This window comes from Pelobates fuscus, chromosome 9 (genome assembly GCF_036172605.1).
Source record: "Pelobates fuscus isolate aPelFus1 chromosome 9, aPelFus1.pri, whole genome shotgun sequence".
NCBI lineage: Eukaryota > Metazoa > Chordata > Amphibia > Anura > Pelobatidae > Pelobates > Pelobates fuscus.
The window spans coordinates 53,598,268-53,616,677 of NC_086325.1; positions in this window are offsets into that span (position 1 = coordinate 53,598,268).

Below are 18,410 nucleotides of genomic sequence, written 5' to 3' on the forward strand. Positions count from 1 at the left end.
GATTCAATACATCTGTATGAGGGGATGCTGATTGGCCAGCATGGCATTTGGCCCCACTTCACCTCTGATGATCTCAGCCAAGAAGGTGGATCTGTGGCGGAGCCAGCGTCGACGGAGCCGTGTGCCACTGAAATAAAGTTAAGTAAACTATTTATTTAAGGGGAGAAAGTGTTTTTAACACTATAATGGTCAGGAATACACATTTGTATTCCCAACCCGATAGTGTTCCTTTAACTGTGAATCAAGCATGTATTGCTTAAACATATATTAAAGTAGGGAAACACATGCTCTAAGTAACTGATCATGGTAGGGATTGCAGATACCCATTGGGATTTCGCATACAATACAGTCTTTGAAGTTTACAGAGAGTGATTTCATACACAAAAACATCAAATGAACAGCAGGTCCCTGGTGAAAACATGTTGTGTGACAGAGGTCCAAGATGAACTGCCAATTATGTTCCAGCGTATGTAATATGAAAATTAGCTCTTTTATAAATCCGATAGTGGTGTGCATAGGGGCATGTGTGAATGATTAGATTAGATGGGTGGTTTCAGCGAAAGACCTTGCAGATTCAACTCCTTCAGCTATGAAGAGGAAGAGCAATCTACAGAGAGAATACAGTGATCACCACACTACTCAAATAAAGATGTTTGCAAAGAATGAAAAATCTGACTACAGCAGCATGCAGATGATGATATCAGGATTTGGGGTAACGTTCTTGAATAAATGGATACATTTTGCTCTGTGCCAATTGAACAAGCTGCTTCTAGTGGTGTAATGGTGTGGGAAATAGTTCCTGGCACACAGCGAGTCCTTTAATACCAGATGAGCATCGTTTCAATTCCTAAATGAGTCTAAGCAGTGTTGTGGACCATGTGTGTTCCTTTATGATCCCATTCTGCTCATTTGCAAACAGTTATGTCAAGAGAGATTATGTTTCATGTCACAAAGCACACATCATTCCAAGCTGATTCCAAGAATATGATAGTGGCTTCTATTCACTCTAATGACCTGCACCGTCCGCAGTTCTCCATCCGATAGAGCACCTTTGGGATGAATAGAATTTGGAGATTCACAGCGCGATGTGCGTAATGGTATCAAGTCAGCATGGACCTAAATTGCCAAGGAAGTTTTCCAGTGTTTTCTTGAAAACGGTCCTCTAGGAATTCCGCTTTTTCTGGGGTAGAAGGGGTATAAAGCACAAGGTGGCTGAACCAATGTGAGTACATTCCAATCTCTAATATTTGTTGTATTTTATTAGTATATATCCTAAACTAGGGATTTAGAGTCAGAGCAAATGAACCAACATGACCGGCAGACATAAAATCCTAGAATCTGGCTTAATGCAAAGGAGATGCTTAATTCTTGCAACCTGAAGATATTTTGGAAACTCCTAAGCAAGGCGCTTGAGAAATATCCACATTTGTAATGAAGTTATGAGTTTCAGTTTACTCTAAAAATCAATTTACGTCAGTTTTAGTCACAATCAGCCATTCATGTCAATGGGATATTTCAGCTGCAAATGACACAACTAGTTTCTTCGGAGGGTACGGCTTTTTTGCTGAAAGATCTGTTTTAAAGGATTCCCTCTAGCAATTTAAAATTCCCAACAATGCTCTTACTTCTTCAGTAGGAAAGGAGTTAATTAAGTCTGAAAACATTAAACCCAGCAGTTCTAAGAATCCATAGAGAGTATTAAAACCACTCACTGTTTATTCTGCCACAAACAGCAAAGAGAATCAGATCAGAAATGCAATTTCTTCCCTGTTAGATGCACTGCACCATACAGCAAGGTCTACAGGGAAGTTGTAAGATCTCTTATTAAACACTATATATACTCAACAAAAAGAAAATATATTTAGCCGTTTTGAAACAAAATCAAGTGCCAAGTCATCGCAGCGTTTAAAGCATTCATCAACCAAGATTACAACAGAAGTAATTGGCTCATATAACCCTTCATAAAAAAAATACATATGTTAAGGAAAATTGCAAAGCAGCATAAAATGTAAATATGAATCAGAAATTGCCAAAAACACAAATTACGTCATCATCTTTGTCAAAAAATCCACTAATATCATCATTGGTTGTTGCATGCAAGTGTTTTTTTTTTTTGTTTTTTTTAAATTGTGTGTGTCTTTGCTAGTTTCAAAGTACATCTCAATGATTATCCTGCAAACTTAGGGACTGGGGGCGAGACCCAAAAAGTTTCCAAGTGTAATTACTACAAATTAAATTATTGTGTCGTTCCTCCATTCTAAGGCATTAAGATATTTGTTTTCTTATTTCTTTATTGAGAAATATATAACATAACATTAACCCCTTAAGGACGGTGGGCGTTCTATGCCATCCTTTTGTAGGTGGTCCTAAACGCCGACTTGCGGCATAAAACGACTTCTCCGTCCTTTGTACTTACCGGGTCCCTGCCGTTCCCCAGCCTGCAGTCGTGATCCTGAGGTCTGCCTGGTAGCTCAGACAGTCCCCCTCTGCCTTATCCGCCCCCTCCCTCCCAGTCATGTGATCGGGGGGTTCTCACGATCACATGGCCGGAATAGCCGGATTATGCAGTGCCTGGATGGGGACTGCGTGAGCTCTCAGGCTCACCCCCTTATGCCTGTAAAAAAGTTTGTTAAAGTTAATAAGTCACTTGGTGTGTGGTAATGACGTCACATGTGGCTTCCTGTCACTTCCGAGTCGGAATTAGTCTGAAGATGGTGGGAGTCCACTTGGCTGTTCACTCATCTTACTGGTAAGTGTTTCACTCATCCCGTAGGGGTTGAAACGTAGATTATATTACAGATGTAACTAAAGTTTTTTTTTTGTTCCATTAACCCCTTAAGGACACATGACATGTGTGACATGTCATGAGTCCCTTTTATTCCTGAAGTTTGGTCCTTAACCCCTTAAGGACACATGACATGTGTGACATGTCATGATTCCCTTTTATTCCAGAACTTTGGTCCTTAAGGGGTTAAGGGGTTAAATCACAATTTTTTTCACAAGACCTGTGAGTGCACCCCTGACATTATTTGGTTATCTATATTAATTCAGCGACCAGAAGAGTGCCAAGCTGCATTTTTTTTAATATATATATATATATATATATATATATAGCTATATATAAATAAAAATAATAAAACAATATATATATATATATATATATATATATATATATATATATAAACAAGACAGAACCTCTTGCACTCCTACTTAATAAGTATAACCAGGTGCCAGGTCCCAATAATATAAAAATCAAAAAAGTATTACCGGCACTCTTGGAATAAATTCATCCAATTTATTTGTAGGTAGAACCAGTCAACGTTTCAGCTCCCGGTCGGAGCTTTCATCAGGACACACAAGGCCTTGTGCGTCCTGATGAAAGCTCCGACCGGGAGCTGAAACGTTGACTGGTTCTACCTACAAATAAACTGGATGAATTTATTCCAAGAGTGCCGGTAATACTTTTTTGATTTTTATATAAATATATATATACACACATACATACAAATATACATATATATACATATATATTTAAATTCTACAAATATATTTATATAATATTTTTACATAATCAAGTAATTTTATTAATTACAATCTGAAAGAACTGCCCAACAACCCAGGCAGAAAGTCCAGAGAATTTTGCTCGCAAGCCCTATATTTAACCCTGTAACTTTCCAGGACACCATAAAACCTGTACATGGGGTGTACTGTTTTACTTGGAAGACTTCGCTGAACACAAATATTAGTGTTTAAAAACAGTAAAACGTATCACAACAATGATATCGTCAGTAAAAATTAAATTTTTGCATTTTTCACACACAAACGGTACTCTCACTGACGAAATAATTGTTGTGATACGTTTTACTATTTTGAAACACTAATATTTGTGTTCTGCGAAGTCTCCCGAATACAACAGTACCCCCATGTACAGGTTTTATGGTGTTTTCTAAAGTTACTGAGTCAAATATAAGGCTTGAATTTCCTTTTTTTCACATTGAAATTTGCCAGACTGTTTATGTCGCCTTTGAGCCCATATGGTAGCCCAGGAATGAAAATTACCCCCATGATGGCATATCATTTGCAAAAGTAGACAACCCAATGTATTACAAATGGGGTTAGTCACAAACACTTGCCAAAATTAGCATTTAATTTAGTTTTTTGCATTTTTCACAAACAAACAAATATAAATGCTAACGGTGACCAGTGTTTGTGCCTAAGTGGCTACTAAAAAAGACTGGACATACCCCATTTGTAATACCCTGTTTTGTCTACTTTTGCAAATGATATGCCATCATGGGGGTAATTTTCATTCCTGGGCTGCAATTTGGTCTCAAAGGCAACATAACCAGTCTGGCAAATTTCAATGTCTATAAACTGAAAAATTGAATATGCTATATTTGACCCTGTAACTTTCCAAAACACCATAAAACCTGTACATAGGGGGTACCGTTTTACCCATGAGGCATCACTGAATACAAATATGTGTACTTTATTGCAATAACATCGAAAAGTATTGTGACATTCACAGTTAAAATGCCATGCAGAACTAAAAAAAATAACATTTCTTAATTTCTCATTTTTTAAAAATATTTTATTGATATTAAATTATGTTTACTATACAAATATTTTATGTGACATTAAAGCCATGTTTCTCATGAACAAAATGATATATGATAAGTGTGGGTGCACATAATATAAAAGAGGCGAATTACGCCTGAACAGACATATAGCGCAGATGCCATATTTTGTTTATGTTTTGATTTGATCACAACTTGTACAATTGGCTCAGTCCTTAAGGGGTTAAAGACAAACATTATCACACATACATTTAACCGCAATATCTTTAGGCACTAAAATTGGTGTATATAGGTAATCACAAATATAAATGGGATATGTGCCGATTTTAAATCATTAACCCAGAAGACATTCACATAACAAAATAGAAACCTATTAAGACATTGAAACATTAAGATTTAAACTTAAATCAGCAGGATTTCAGACACATTTTATTTATAAAGTGCTATACTTTTGCACTCCAAGTACATGTTTTGGTAAGATCTTTAAAATGTATATTTTTTTATTTTTTTTATTTTTTATTATTCTTTACCATGAAATTCCGAATGGGTGTGTTATTAACCACTTCGTATTGTATGAGACTAAATGAGGGTAATTTATAAGTGTTATGTTCATTACACATCAGTGCTTGCCACAGTTCATATAAATGATAGAAGATTTGTGTAAAAAAAAAAAAAAAAAAGTTTTTTTGAAAGTACAAACGTTCTAAATTTTCATACGAAACTTGTTTTATTTCTTAATAATATTATGCTATTACAATAGTTCAAAGAATGGAAAACATTTAATTTGTTGACGACTTTCATGTACAATTACCCAAATATGTAGAATCAATACTAATGTTATAGTGGTAATTTGTTTGATAAGATATGTGTAACAGTTTTAGTTTTGTTTTTCGTTAAAACCCCCCCACAATCGCGCATAAACCATTGCACCAACTACTGATTTCAAGACAGGTATTTAACTTTTCCAGTAACTTTGCTGCGGGAGGAGGTAGATTAAATTATTATTTAGAAATTGCATTTCTTTTAGCTAGCTCTGCATAATGAATGCCAACTCTGTTGGAGATTCCTCAATCAAATGCAAAAATATCAAAAGTGAAAATGAGACTTTCTAGATGAAAAACACTATATTTTTACATATTTTTTATCGCAAAAATAAATGTTTAATTCAGTGTGATACATCGAATTCCAATGTTAAATTAATTTTAAAGTCGTATAGTCTTATAGTCTACAGTACTTGATAAAGTCATTTTAAAGTCTTATAGTCTACAGTATTTGAATTATGCTTTAAAACTTAAAAAAAGTCCAAGTGGTTATATTCATAAATGGACTCTTCAAGCACCATAAACTACACAGCTTAATGTAGTGTTTGTAGAATCTTCACTCATTTCTAGGAAACCATGGGTAAACATTTCCTCTGATATGACTGATACTTCTGCACTCTAAATCCATTTCCTCTACTGGAGATGTTACAATGAACAAGTGCACATCCTTATTTTCCATACAAAATGTTTGTATAGTGTCAGCATGCAATACAATGTGAGGTGGTGAGCATCACCCGGACTGAATCATCGTTAAAGGAACACTATAGTGTTCAGAATACAAAACTGTATTCCTAATATTATAGTGTCGCTCTGTCCCTGTAGCAATCCCCCCACCCCGCCCTTCTCCTCCCCACCCCCCCCACCCATGGTCGGATAAAGTGTTCAAAAATGTTTTTTACTTTCCAGATTCCAGTACCTAGCTTCTTTGGCGCTGAATAACTCTCTGCCTCCGGCGGTCAGCAATGTGCACCACGCACACATTAGGCCTTCCTCATTGGAAAGCATTAAGTCAATGCTTTTCTAAAGGGATTTTTTAAGATGCTGGGCATCCTCATGCAAAGCGTGAGGATGCCCAGCATTGTTTCACATAGTTAAACTCTGTGAAAGGCCTGGAAGGGCCTCATTAGGCCTATGACACAGCCACAAGAGGCAGTCTTATCTCTGCAATTTAAACATTGCAGTTTCTCCAAAACTACAATGTTTTCACTCGAAAGATTAAGGGGACAAGATCACTGCAACCAGACCCCTTCAATGAGATGTCCCTTTAACCCTATCAGATGGTTGAATAAGTGTTAACCTTTTCGGTGGTGCTGAACTGACAGAGGGAGTCAAATTAAGACACAACCAAGGAAGATATTTCAGATAGCTGGTGATGGACACAAGACTGTGTGGTCAGCAGTCAAGTCATATTGAAAACCCAGGACATCATTAGTTTGCCGAGAAGCATGTGAGATGGAGATGAGCAAGGGTCAAGGATGGGATCTTGAAGAACACTAACAAAAAAAGCAGACAGGTACAATAGTCTGAATGAGGGATCTAAGAGGTTCCACTTGAACCAGGAAAGTGCACCTTTAGTAAACTAAGAGATAAGTTGGCAGATTGTAAGTGGTGAGGACCATCTTCAAAAGTGCAAATATCAAGTGGAGATCAGACAATTTGATTTACTTTGTATGTTGTTAAAGTGCTGCTTCAGCTAAGTGCTGTTGTTTAAATTATATAAAATTGTGAAGCACTTCTGGAAAATTATGTTTACCTGATTGTAAAAAATAAGCATATTTTAAATGTTTTCTGATCATACCTAGGGAATAAGATTAATGGTTTCATAGTCTAACTCCTGATTTTCAACTTACCCTCACGAATAAAGCAGCTAAAATACATAGAACCCAGGAACAATCCTAATATGGCTATTGCATAAGTACCCTGTATGAATCAAAGCAGCAAGAACCTCAATGTAGAATCTACTGTCCAGATAAACATGGAACTCAATGACTATGTGCTAGTTTCCCATAAGTTTGGTCATTCATGGGCTCTTGCCAAGTCCAATAGCTGCCCCAGAGTTCATTGTAGAGAGTTGCTAAGTTGCCATGTTGACTTCTACTTGCCTGACCATAACTATTCTCAAAAATATACTATTCAAAGAAGTGGTAGAAGAACAGAACAACATGAATAGTGCAATATTTCCAACCTAATATGTGGTGAGAGATTGAGATATTGTGAGTCCTAAATGTTTATAATGTATACATTGATGCTGAGAAGATGTAAAAGAAGTGACTTGAAAGAAAATGATCTCAATGGATTTTGTCATCGTCTTTAAAAACTGGAGCTAAAACAAGGTCTAAACCTGAAGAAAATGAGACTAATGATCAATTTTTTTTTTCCGGAAATGGTTGTAGATGTATGGTATTGCTTTACAGTGAAGGTTGTGGAGCTTAACAAAAAAGGAAGAATTAATTTGAAAAGACATTCTCCTTTCCTGAGCAGGAAATACAGTTAAGAATAAATACTGTGTTTTTAGATAGGAAATTGGCAGTCTGGATGGGTCACTTGGCTTTTATCTGCTTTCTATGTTTCCAAGTATCTAGAAATAGAACTTTGAAAGCTGTACTTAAGGAAGCAGAGTGGTTTCTGTGAAACGGATATTGGTACTAAGCACACTGTCAGAGGATCCAGGAATGGTATATACAGTCACAAACAGTTAATTCGGTATATCAACAACCCTTCCAAATCCAAATACTATTCTCCAGACATAGTATTTAAGGAACAATTTTATTTAAAAAATTTCTACAAAATAAAATATCTTTTGTATCCTCACCCATCAGTTGCTGGTATCTATTATGTTTCACAAGTTGTATCATAATTTTCCATTCTTGCTAAAGACTTACTCTGCCACGTTTCACCCAAGGTACAGATACCTGAGCAGAGTTGTACAAGGAACATGGTTTAGAGCAGTACCATAAACCCTATATTGGATAAAGAGTGCCTAAATAGTCTGTGCTCTTTGCAATGGAGACATCTTCTTGCTTAGACCAATCACTGCTCAAACCTATAGAGAGTTCTATAGAAATACAGATTCTATTAATATACTATAGATAACATGAGAGTTCATCTATGCTGATAGAAGAAAAGGACCGTCTTTTGAAGGCGTATTCCTTTATATTTTCAGTACTTCCAATGAGGAAATTGAAATTACAATGACACTATCTATCATTATCTTGTTTCTTATATTTTTTGGAATTATTGAGAATGGATAGTTCAATGTGTGCAAGGAACGATTACTCAGATTTGCTCCGAGAAAAGTGCCGGCTTTTGCTTACATACCTGAGCATATTAAATGAATATGACTGAAATACATTGACATTATACACATTATACTAAACTTAATACTAAAGATAGCAATCCATTTTTAAATATATGCTTATAGAAAAAAGTAAGAAACCTATGTGAAAGATAGCAGATATATGTTGTAATTTATTGATGCAGTATGTCAATGAAGAAATTAAAACTATCCTTGCTTTTCTTGTTTGCTATATGCAATGAAGAAAGTTGTATACATGGATTCCAGTTCTTCAGAATTTCCCATTTTCTGGGAATGTCACACTTTTAATAAAGAATGTAATTTTTTTTGTTCACATTGCACTGTGCAAGCGATTATAAACTTCGACACTCTGTAACTTACCTGGAGTCTGCCAGGTGTCCACCGTCAACTTCTCTTAAGCTGGAAGCTCACACACGGAGTTATGTAGTTAGAGACTCTTTCCTGAAAGTGGTCAGCACTTCTTTCATAAACTTCCAGCTCCACTTGAGGGGGTGGCCATCACCTGGAGGACCCAGAAAAGTTGTAAAACCATTCTAAAACTATTTTACTACTTGCCCTGGGACGTCACTTGATCACACTGATACCAAAACCACTGTTTAGGCTGTAGTGGTTATGGTGCACTGAGTGTTCCTTTTAGGACCTACACAAACTACTAAATAAAAAACAAACGGTCCAGCACTCCTCAGTACGTACTACGCTTTACAGAGAATTTATAAGTATGGAGGAGATCAGAACTGTTTGTTTTTTATTTGGATCTTTGGCTGATTATTGGACGGGCCCGCAGGCCAGGGGACACCCTCTTGAAAGCTGGAGTAAGTGCTGGTCTATCTTTTATCTACTAGACAAACGACTAGACAACCATTGTGATCAACCGTGCTGTCCTCTAAAATAAGCTCATCTGAGATTACTTGAATTGCAGGAAACAGGCGAGTCTTGCAATAACAAAATCTTAATAAAACCGTGTACCCACGGCTACAGGCAGAGTCACCCACAAATCTCTTTACACAAACACTTAAAACCTAATGTGTTCATGTGAATTAGCGCATTGGAGAATGTGAATATTTTTCCTCTTGCTACATTACCACCCAGAGTTACAATTGCATTGTACATGTAAAAAAAAATCCATGTGAAGCACTTTAAATTATTAAACAATGTAGAAAATGAAAGGATTATGATTCGGATGAATGATTCCATTTAATGCATCTTCAGATAAGCTAACTGTGTGAGCCTGATACAAAAAACGTTATCCAAGTGAATACAGATATTTCACTTTGATTCTTGCAGGAGTAGCCTCTGGCTGTTTAACCTATTGGCTGCCAGGCAGAGCTGGAATGCATTGCTATCCTACCCTATCCTACCATGTAGGAAAGGGTTAATGGACAGCCACACCCTGACCCGTCACCTCTTGCAATGCCACAGCCTTTAAATTCATTTGCTGCAATGCCTTAAGCCACATGATTAGTTGTGACAGGTCTCTTCAAAGGTGACCTCAGAAGACCTTTTCGTACTAAAGAAAACATAGCTATAAGGACTGATTCATTGTACTTACTTTTACTTATGTTTCATGTAAAACCGTTATTATCGCTCAATATGCTATGTTTTAATGCCTGTCTGGATTCTTCTGTCCTGAATTTAATAGTCAGTAGTAAGTGTATTTTCTATGATGCTTGAAGTTTATGAGGAAATAATAACGTACTAACGGTAAGGTTCTTTTAATAATACATTATGCACCATATGTAATCACACATATAATTTATGTCCAATATAATACATATATAATCAATGCATTGGGGCTGATGTGTGCTGTAGTCATTGCTGCAGCCCAGGAGTAGTGGGAGTTTCCGTGAAGGGCTTAATTTGATATATCCCATTGTACAGCACTGCGGAATTCGTTGGCGTTTTTATAAATCATGATAATAATAATAGTAATAATAATAATATATAATCACAAGTCAGACCTTGACAATTCAACTTGTAGTAACACTTGTAATGTTGTAGCCCAGAAAAGCTGTTGTACCAGATTTTATAGGCCCCTATTTCCAGATTCAATCCCTAAGCAGAAAAAAATTACATATTATTGAAATATATGAAAAATGTGGGCAGGACAATAGGTAAAAAAAAAATCACTTACACATTAGAAAAAATGATTACGTGAGTGGATGAACATGGATGGAGTTTATCTTAGAATGTGTAGAGTTCCACTGAACTGTATACCTCATAGAAACATAGTGACATTGTGACGACAGATAAGAACCATTCGGCCCATCTAGTCTGCCCAATTTTCTAAGTACTTTCATTAGACCCTTAAACTCCTTTACTGTGTTAACCTCTACCACTTCAGCTGGAAGGCTATTCCATGCATCCACTACCCTCTCAGTAAAGTAATACTTCCTGATATTATTTTTAAACCTTTGCCCCTCTAATTTAAGACTATGTCCTCTTGTTGTGGTAGTTTTTCTTCTTTTAAATATAGTCTCCTCCTTTACTGTGTTGATTTCCTTTATGTATTTAAATGTTTCTATCATATGCCCCGTGTCTCGTCTTTCCTCCAAGCTATACATGCGAAGATCCTTAAACCTTTCCTTGTTTATCATGCAATCCATGAACCAGTTTAGTAGCCCTCTTCTGAACTAGCATTTCCTGCTGCTCTATTACATTGTCTGTCTACCTTTAAGTCATCTGAAATAATTATGGGTTTTTATGTCCAAGCAGAATTATCTTGCACTTATCCACATGAAATGTCAGTTGCCACAACTCTGACCATTCTAGTTTACCTAAATCATTTGCCGTTTGGCGTATCTCTGCTGGAACATTAAACCTGTTACATATCTTAGTGTCATCAGCAAAAATACATACCTTACCATCAAGACCTTCTGCAATATCACTAATAAAAATATTAAAGAGAATGAGTCCAAGTACAAATCCCTGAGGTACCCCACTGGCAACAAGACCATGTTTTGAATATACTCCATTGACTACAACCCTCTATTGCCTGTCACTCAGCCACTGCCTTACCCATTCAGCAATATTGGAATCCAAACTTAAAGTTTGCAGTTTATTGCTAAGTATTCTATGTGCATATCATGCATATCATAATTTAACCCTTTAATTGTTAGACGTTAAGCTGAGCAGAATGCATTGACTATGCCTGTAGCAAGTATGGAGTGTAGAATGTTGACTGTCCAGCCAAAATCCACTTGGAGCTAGGATCTTATACACTCTGATGATCATTAAACAATGTTACATTCTTTCATTGAAAAATAATTAAGCCAAGAAAACTTATTGCACTTTTCTTGATTTTAGATCCCTCAAGTCCCAAAAGCACAAAAAGATTAAGCCAAAGCAAGTATTTTAGTGCTTATTTTAACTTTCTAATTAAGCTGAAAATTAGCAAATCACAAGAGAAAATAAATATGGAAAAAAAGACACACATTTTAATGTCAAACTCACATCCATTGAGACCATGGCTTAAACTTATTTAATCTGCTAATTGGTGCTGGAGCCTATCATTACGGCTCATCTTCGTTGGATGGTTTATGCAGTGAAGACCTTTACATCCCAGATGTTTTTGAGCTGCATTTATTCTGATACTCAACCCGTCTTTTGGTTGTTTGATTGCATGAGCACCCACATGTTCTAAGCTTTAGAACCCAGCATTAAAAGGTTGTACATAATCTAGTGCAATGGAAGGGGAATCCAACATGCCAATAGCACCTGCAAATGGGACTTCATGCCCTGCTTTCTGATATATTCACTGAAACCCCTTTCTTGATGCCCCTAGTTTTATATTTTTTTCCATTTGTTAATGCATCAGGATGCAAAATATAATTTGAAAAACTGTCTGCTTTATGATATGTAGGTGGTTTTTGATAACCACATCCCTTTGAATATAATTTTTTTCATAACTCTCTATTTTTCCTCCACAGGTTCCTGGATTTTCCATCTAAAGCACCGTTGTCCTCTGAAGGTTCAGAAACCTTGAATCAGGTGCAGAGGATTAATACTCCAGAGAGCCCTAAACAGATTACCATTTCCCACTTTCACTATTTGTATAGTAATGAAGAATCGGTCCAAACTTGGCCAAGTATCTACACAGTTCCAGTGCTTCCATCTAACCTCTAGGCCATAGGCAGCTGCCTTAGGTCACCTTATAGATAATCATGCTATGAGTATGTGCTGTAACATTACAGATGCCAGCATACCTTGCATTGCCTTCCTAACTCACTGTGCCACCACATTCCTCTGCTTCTGTTAATCCACCATTGTTGGTTCTTATTCCTGAGTCTTTAGTCTGTTTTGTCAGCTTCACCAGGTGTGGTTTTATGCCCAACATGTTCCTGGAATTTATTCAACTTTTCTTATGATTGCTTCACCTGATGCTACTGAGTTTCTTTTTGCTCAGCCTGGTTTTACTAGCTATAGATATGCCCTACATTTTTACTTAGAATATGCCTGTATCAGTCAGAGTACTATGAGTGCTACGCCAGTGCATCATTTTTCTATTTCATTCATTCTATGCTAGAGATGAAGTATCTTGTTTGTATTCTGTTTTTATTGCTAAGTTCCTTTAATGTTCAGTTCTGATGCCTACTTCGTAATTCACACCTTTGTCCTCTTCCTTTGTTCAGTTGTCTGTTAATTTAACAGGTATTTGAGTTCAGGTCAAACCTTGGACTATTGGACTATTAGGGCCATATCAATCTTCTAGTATTCAATATTCTTTTACCCCTTACATAAAATGTTGTATTTAGCAAAAATCTGAAAAAAATAACCTCCATCTAGAATAATTGTAAGTTCCTACAGGAATATAGCCTTCAACTCCTCCTTTATTTGTTTGTCAAATTTTGTATCGTCTCAGATGGATTGCACATTTGTCGTTTAATTTATACTAATTGAACCCATACACCGTGCTGGAATGTGTCTATGCTTTATAAATAAAGAATATTAATTTAAAATAAATAAATAAATAAAAATCTATCTCTAGTTGATGGTTTTGCCTTTGTTTGACACATACCTCACTAGGATATATAAGAAAAAGTTCTGGTTCATTTTAAGATACCATATTCATTTTTGCTTTATCTGTTTGAACTTGACTAATGAAATTATACAATTTTATAAATTATACATTAATGAAATTAAATTGTCTTATACTGGTTATGGTGCCTAAACGACCCCCCTTTATAGAGCAGTGATGTTGAGTATGAGATTTCATGATATTTGACATCATTATTATTATTATGATATTTATAGAGCGCCGTCAAGTTCTGCAGCGCTTTACAATGGGTGGACGAACAGACATGTATTTGTAACCAGACAAGTTGGACACACAGGAACAGAGGGGTTGAGGGCCCTGCTCAATGAGCTGACATGCTATAGGGAGTGGGGTAAAATGACACAAAAGGTAAGGATAGTATTAGACTAGTGACAGTTGCAGAAGAGGAATCAGTTGGGAGCTATTAAGAGTTTAATTGATACGATTTTATGAAGAAGTGGGTTTTTAATGATTTTTTTGAAGGAGTGGAGACTGGGTGAGCATCTAACGGAGGATGGAAGCGGGTTCCACAGGAACGGTGCAGCCCTCGAGAAATCTTGAAGGCGAGCATCAGAGGTGGGAGTACGGACAGAAGATAGACGTAAGTCTTCAGCAGATTGTAATGGCCTAGATGGGACATACTTGTGTATAAGGGAGGATAGATAGGTGAGAGCAGCATTATGTAGAGATTTGAAAGCAAGAACCAGAATTTTAAATTGAGCTCTATATTTTATTGGAAGCCAATGTAGGGACTGACAGAAGGGTGAGGCATGGGAGGTGCGGGCGGACAGGAAGATGAGCCTCGTCGCCGCATTGATTGTGGACTGTAACGGTGCAAGTTGGGAGCATGTAAGACCACTGAGAAGCGGATTACAGTAGTCAAGGCGAGAAAGGACAGTGGAATGGACCAAAACCTTAGTCGCATCTGGCGTTAAGTAGGGGCGGATGCGCGCAATGTTTTTGAGATGGAAATGACAGGATTTGGCGAAAGATTGAACATGAGGCTTGAAGGAGAGGTCGGAGTCAAAGAGAACACCTAGGCAGTAAGGAGCTGATGGTAGCACTGTTGACTTGGAGGGAGACAGACACAGGAGTAACAACACTTGAGGGAGGAAAGACCAGAATTTCAGTTTTGGTCAAGATTAGTTTAAGGAAGTGGGCAGCCATCCAGTCAGAAACAACAGAGAGGCAGTCAGAGACACTAGTCAAGAGGGACGAGGAGAGATCAGTAGAGGACAAGTAGATATGCGTGTCATCTGCATAGAAATGATATTGGAAGCCAAAGGAGCTAATGAGTTTACCAAGGGAGGCAGTATAGATGGAGAACAGTAGGGGACCAAGGACTGAACCTTGGGGGACACCAACAGAGAGGAGTTGGGGAGAAGAAGCAGAGCCAGAGAAAGAAACACTGAAAGAGCGCTGGGAGAGGTAGGAGGAGCACCAGGAGAGAGCAATATCTTGTAGACTGATATTGCGGAGGATGAGAAGAAGCTGTTGACAGTGTCAAAAGCTGCAGACAGGTCAAGGAGAATTAGGATAGAGTAGTGATCACGAGATTTTGCAGCGGGTAGATCATTGGGTACTTTGGTCAGTGCCGTTTCCACAGAGTGCTTAGTGCGGAAACCAGACTGAAGCGGGTCTAGCAGAAAGTTGGACTTGAGGAAGTCTGTCAATCTCGCATACACAATTCTTTCAAGGTTCTTGGATGCAAAAGGCAGTAGCGAGATAGGACGATAGTTGGATGGGGAGTTAGGGTCAAGATTGGGCTTCTTTAGAATTGGGGTTACAGTTGCATGTTTGAAGGGCGATGGAAATATACCAGAGGAGAAAGAGAGATTGAGAATTTTAGTGAGAGGTGGAGAAAGAGAAGAAGACAGAGTACTTGAAGATGAGATGCAAGGGAATTGGATCTAGGGAGCAGGTGGTGGGGTGCCAAAGTTACTTTCGGTTAATACAAAAGGGCAGCAGAGGTAAGTATGTTTTAACTCACCTAGTAAATGCTTCAATACTATTCCAAAGAAGGAACAATTCCACTTTAATGTAATTTATTAAACGTAAGGACCCACATTTTAATGAATTACTAAAACTATAAAAAAAAAACCCCTAGGATTTTTAAATCCATTAAATGCTTCACAAATCTTAAAATCCATCATAAATATTCATTTAATCTACTAATTGAGTGCATCTTAAATTATTAAAATTGTACTGTTACATATTTACAAAATGTAAAATATAATTTATTTTGTCAAGATTTTTTTAAATCAAGTATTTCTTTGTAGGGTCAAAGTAGAATTAGCCCCAGGGGAGATGATAATTTTCTAGTTAGGTGATGGGTTGATTAGATGTCTGCAACAGATTGTCTAAATTCCAAGGCTGGTGATCTAAAGAGCAATATTGAAAGTAACTTAAAGAACTGTTGACTAGTTTTATCAAGTTTATAAACAGCATTTTACTTTGTTGGACTTAATGAGCACATGGGAAATGAAGGGATGACCCCTCCCCCCCCCCCCCGTAAATTTTTTTGGACAGGACATGAGATGGTCAGGAAGGACATATCGGTTCTCTTATTTCCAGGCTCTCCACAAAAAAAAATTTAATTAGCACTTTAATTAAGTAACATTCTGCAGAAACAAAAATATATATACAAAAACAAAAAAACAGCAACACATCTACATCGGAACATCTTTAGACAAGTGCAAATGGCCCTGGAAACGCTTACTTGACAGATATCTATGTAGTCAAGGTTAGCTATGTTTGGGATAGCTGGGTGGATTTTTCAACTGGGGTCCAGTGGTGTTGCTGGGCAGGAAGGCGGTCGGATGTGCCGGCGGGCGCTCTAAGTTTTCAGCGAGGGAGCACTGTCCCCTGACATCTCTCTGCTCAGCTCCCTTGCGCGCCGCAGAGTGATACCGGGAGCCAGAATATGACTTCATATTCCGGCTCCTGGCATTACTGCGGGTCACGCAAGGGAGCTGAGCAGAGAAAGCTCAGGAGAAATTGCTCCCTCGCCGCCCGCACGGAAAACAAATTGCTGCCTGCTCTTGGGCTCCTATAAAACAAGGCAAACAAGATATTTGCCTGGGCATTTAGGGGCAATTTTTTTTGGAAATTGCCTCGCGGTAGATACTTTTCTGCCCCAAACTAACCTTGCAGCCAATAGCTTTGCATACTACTTTACCGACAAGATTGAACAGATAAGGAAATAGTTCTCCCCACCTTGCCATTGTCTTTCTCAACCACACGTAGATCATACCTTTCGTACCCTTCAGACTTTCTCAACGGCTACTGAACAATAGGAGGCTGCGCTTCTCCTTTCCTCTTGCCCCACCACTTGCCCGCTCGAACCTGTCCCATCTCCCCTTGTCTTGTGCCTTCCTTAACACACATCTACAACTGCTCTTTCTCTCCTGTCCGCCCCCTCTAACTATCGTCCCATATCTCTGCTCCCTTTTTCCTCAAAGCTTCTGGAAATACTTGTCTTTGCCCGTGTGTCTCACTTCCTCAATTACAACTCTCCATACCAATTCTTCTTGACCTATCTGCTGCCTTTGACACCATTGATGGTGCTCTCCTTCTTCAAACTCTTCAATCACTCGGTCTCTGTGACTCTGTCCTCTCGTGGTTTTCTTCTCATCTCTCTCAACGCTCATTCAGTGTCTCCTTTTCAAATGATACCTCCTCCCCTCGTCCTGTCTTGGTTGGAGTCCCCAAAGGCTCTGTCCTTGGTCCCCTTCTATTTTCTCTTTATACAGCCTCTCTTGGCAAACTTATTTCCTCTTTTGGATTCCACTACCACCTGTACGCTGATGACACCAAGATATATCTCTCCACCCCGGACCTCTCCCCTGCCGTCCTGCAACATGTCACTGCTTGCCTATCTTCCATCTCTGACTGGATGTCCTCCCGATTTCTGAAAATCAATTTTTCTAAAACTGAGCTCCTTGTCTTTCCTCCTCCTAATACAATCCTCCTTTTTCGCTCTCCCTTCAAGTTAGTGGTATCCACATAAGTCCATCCTTGCAAGCGTGCTGTCTTGGCGTTATACTTGACTCTGGCCTCACCTTTGAGCCTCACATTCAGTATGTTGCCAAATCCTGTAGATTTCATCTTAAAAACATAGCCCGCATCAGCCCCTTTCTTACACAAGATGCCAGCAAGGAGCTTGTCCATGCTCTAGTAATTTCCTGAATGGATTATTGTAAGCCTGTCCTGATTGGTCTTCCCAAAAGCCGTATTGCCCTTCTACAGTCTGTAATGAATGCTACCACCAGACTGATTTTCCTCTGTAGTCGGTCCTCTTACACCTCACCCCTCTGTCAGTCCTTACATTGGTTTCCTGTATCCTATAAAAGTCAATTCAAAGTGCTAACCCATACCTATAAAGCACTGAACAATTTTAGCCCCTCTTATATCTCATCACAGATCCATAGGTATGCCCCTTCTCAGTCTCTCCGCTGTGCCCGTGACGTTCTCCGTTCCGCTGTTCGCATGGTACGGCCAGCTCACGCTTGCAGGACATCTCGCGGGCCGCTCTTTTCCTGTGGAAAAGCCTGCCTACCTACCGCCTTCAGACTCTCCCCTAGTCTTCAATCATTTAAGAAGTGCCTTAAAACACACCTCTTTAGGAAAGCTTATGGCCTCCCAGACTAACCTCTACCTCACAT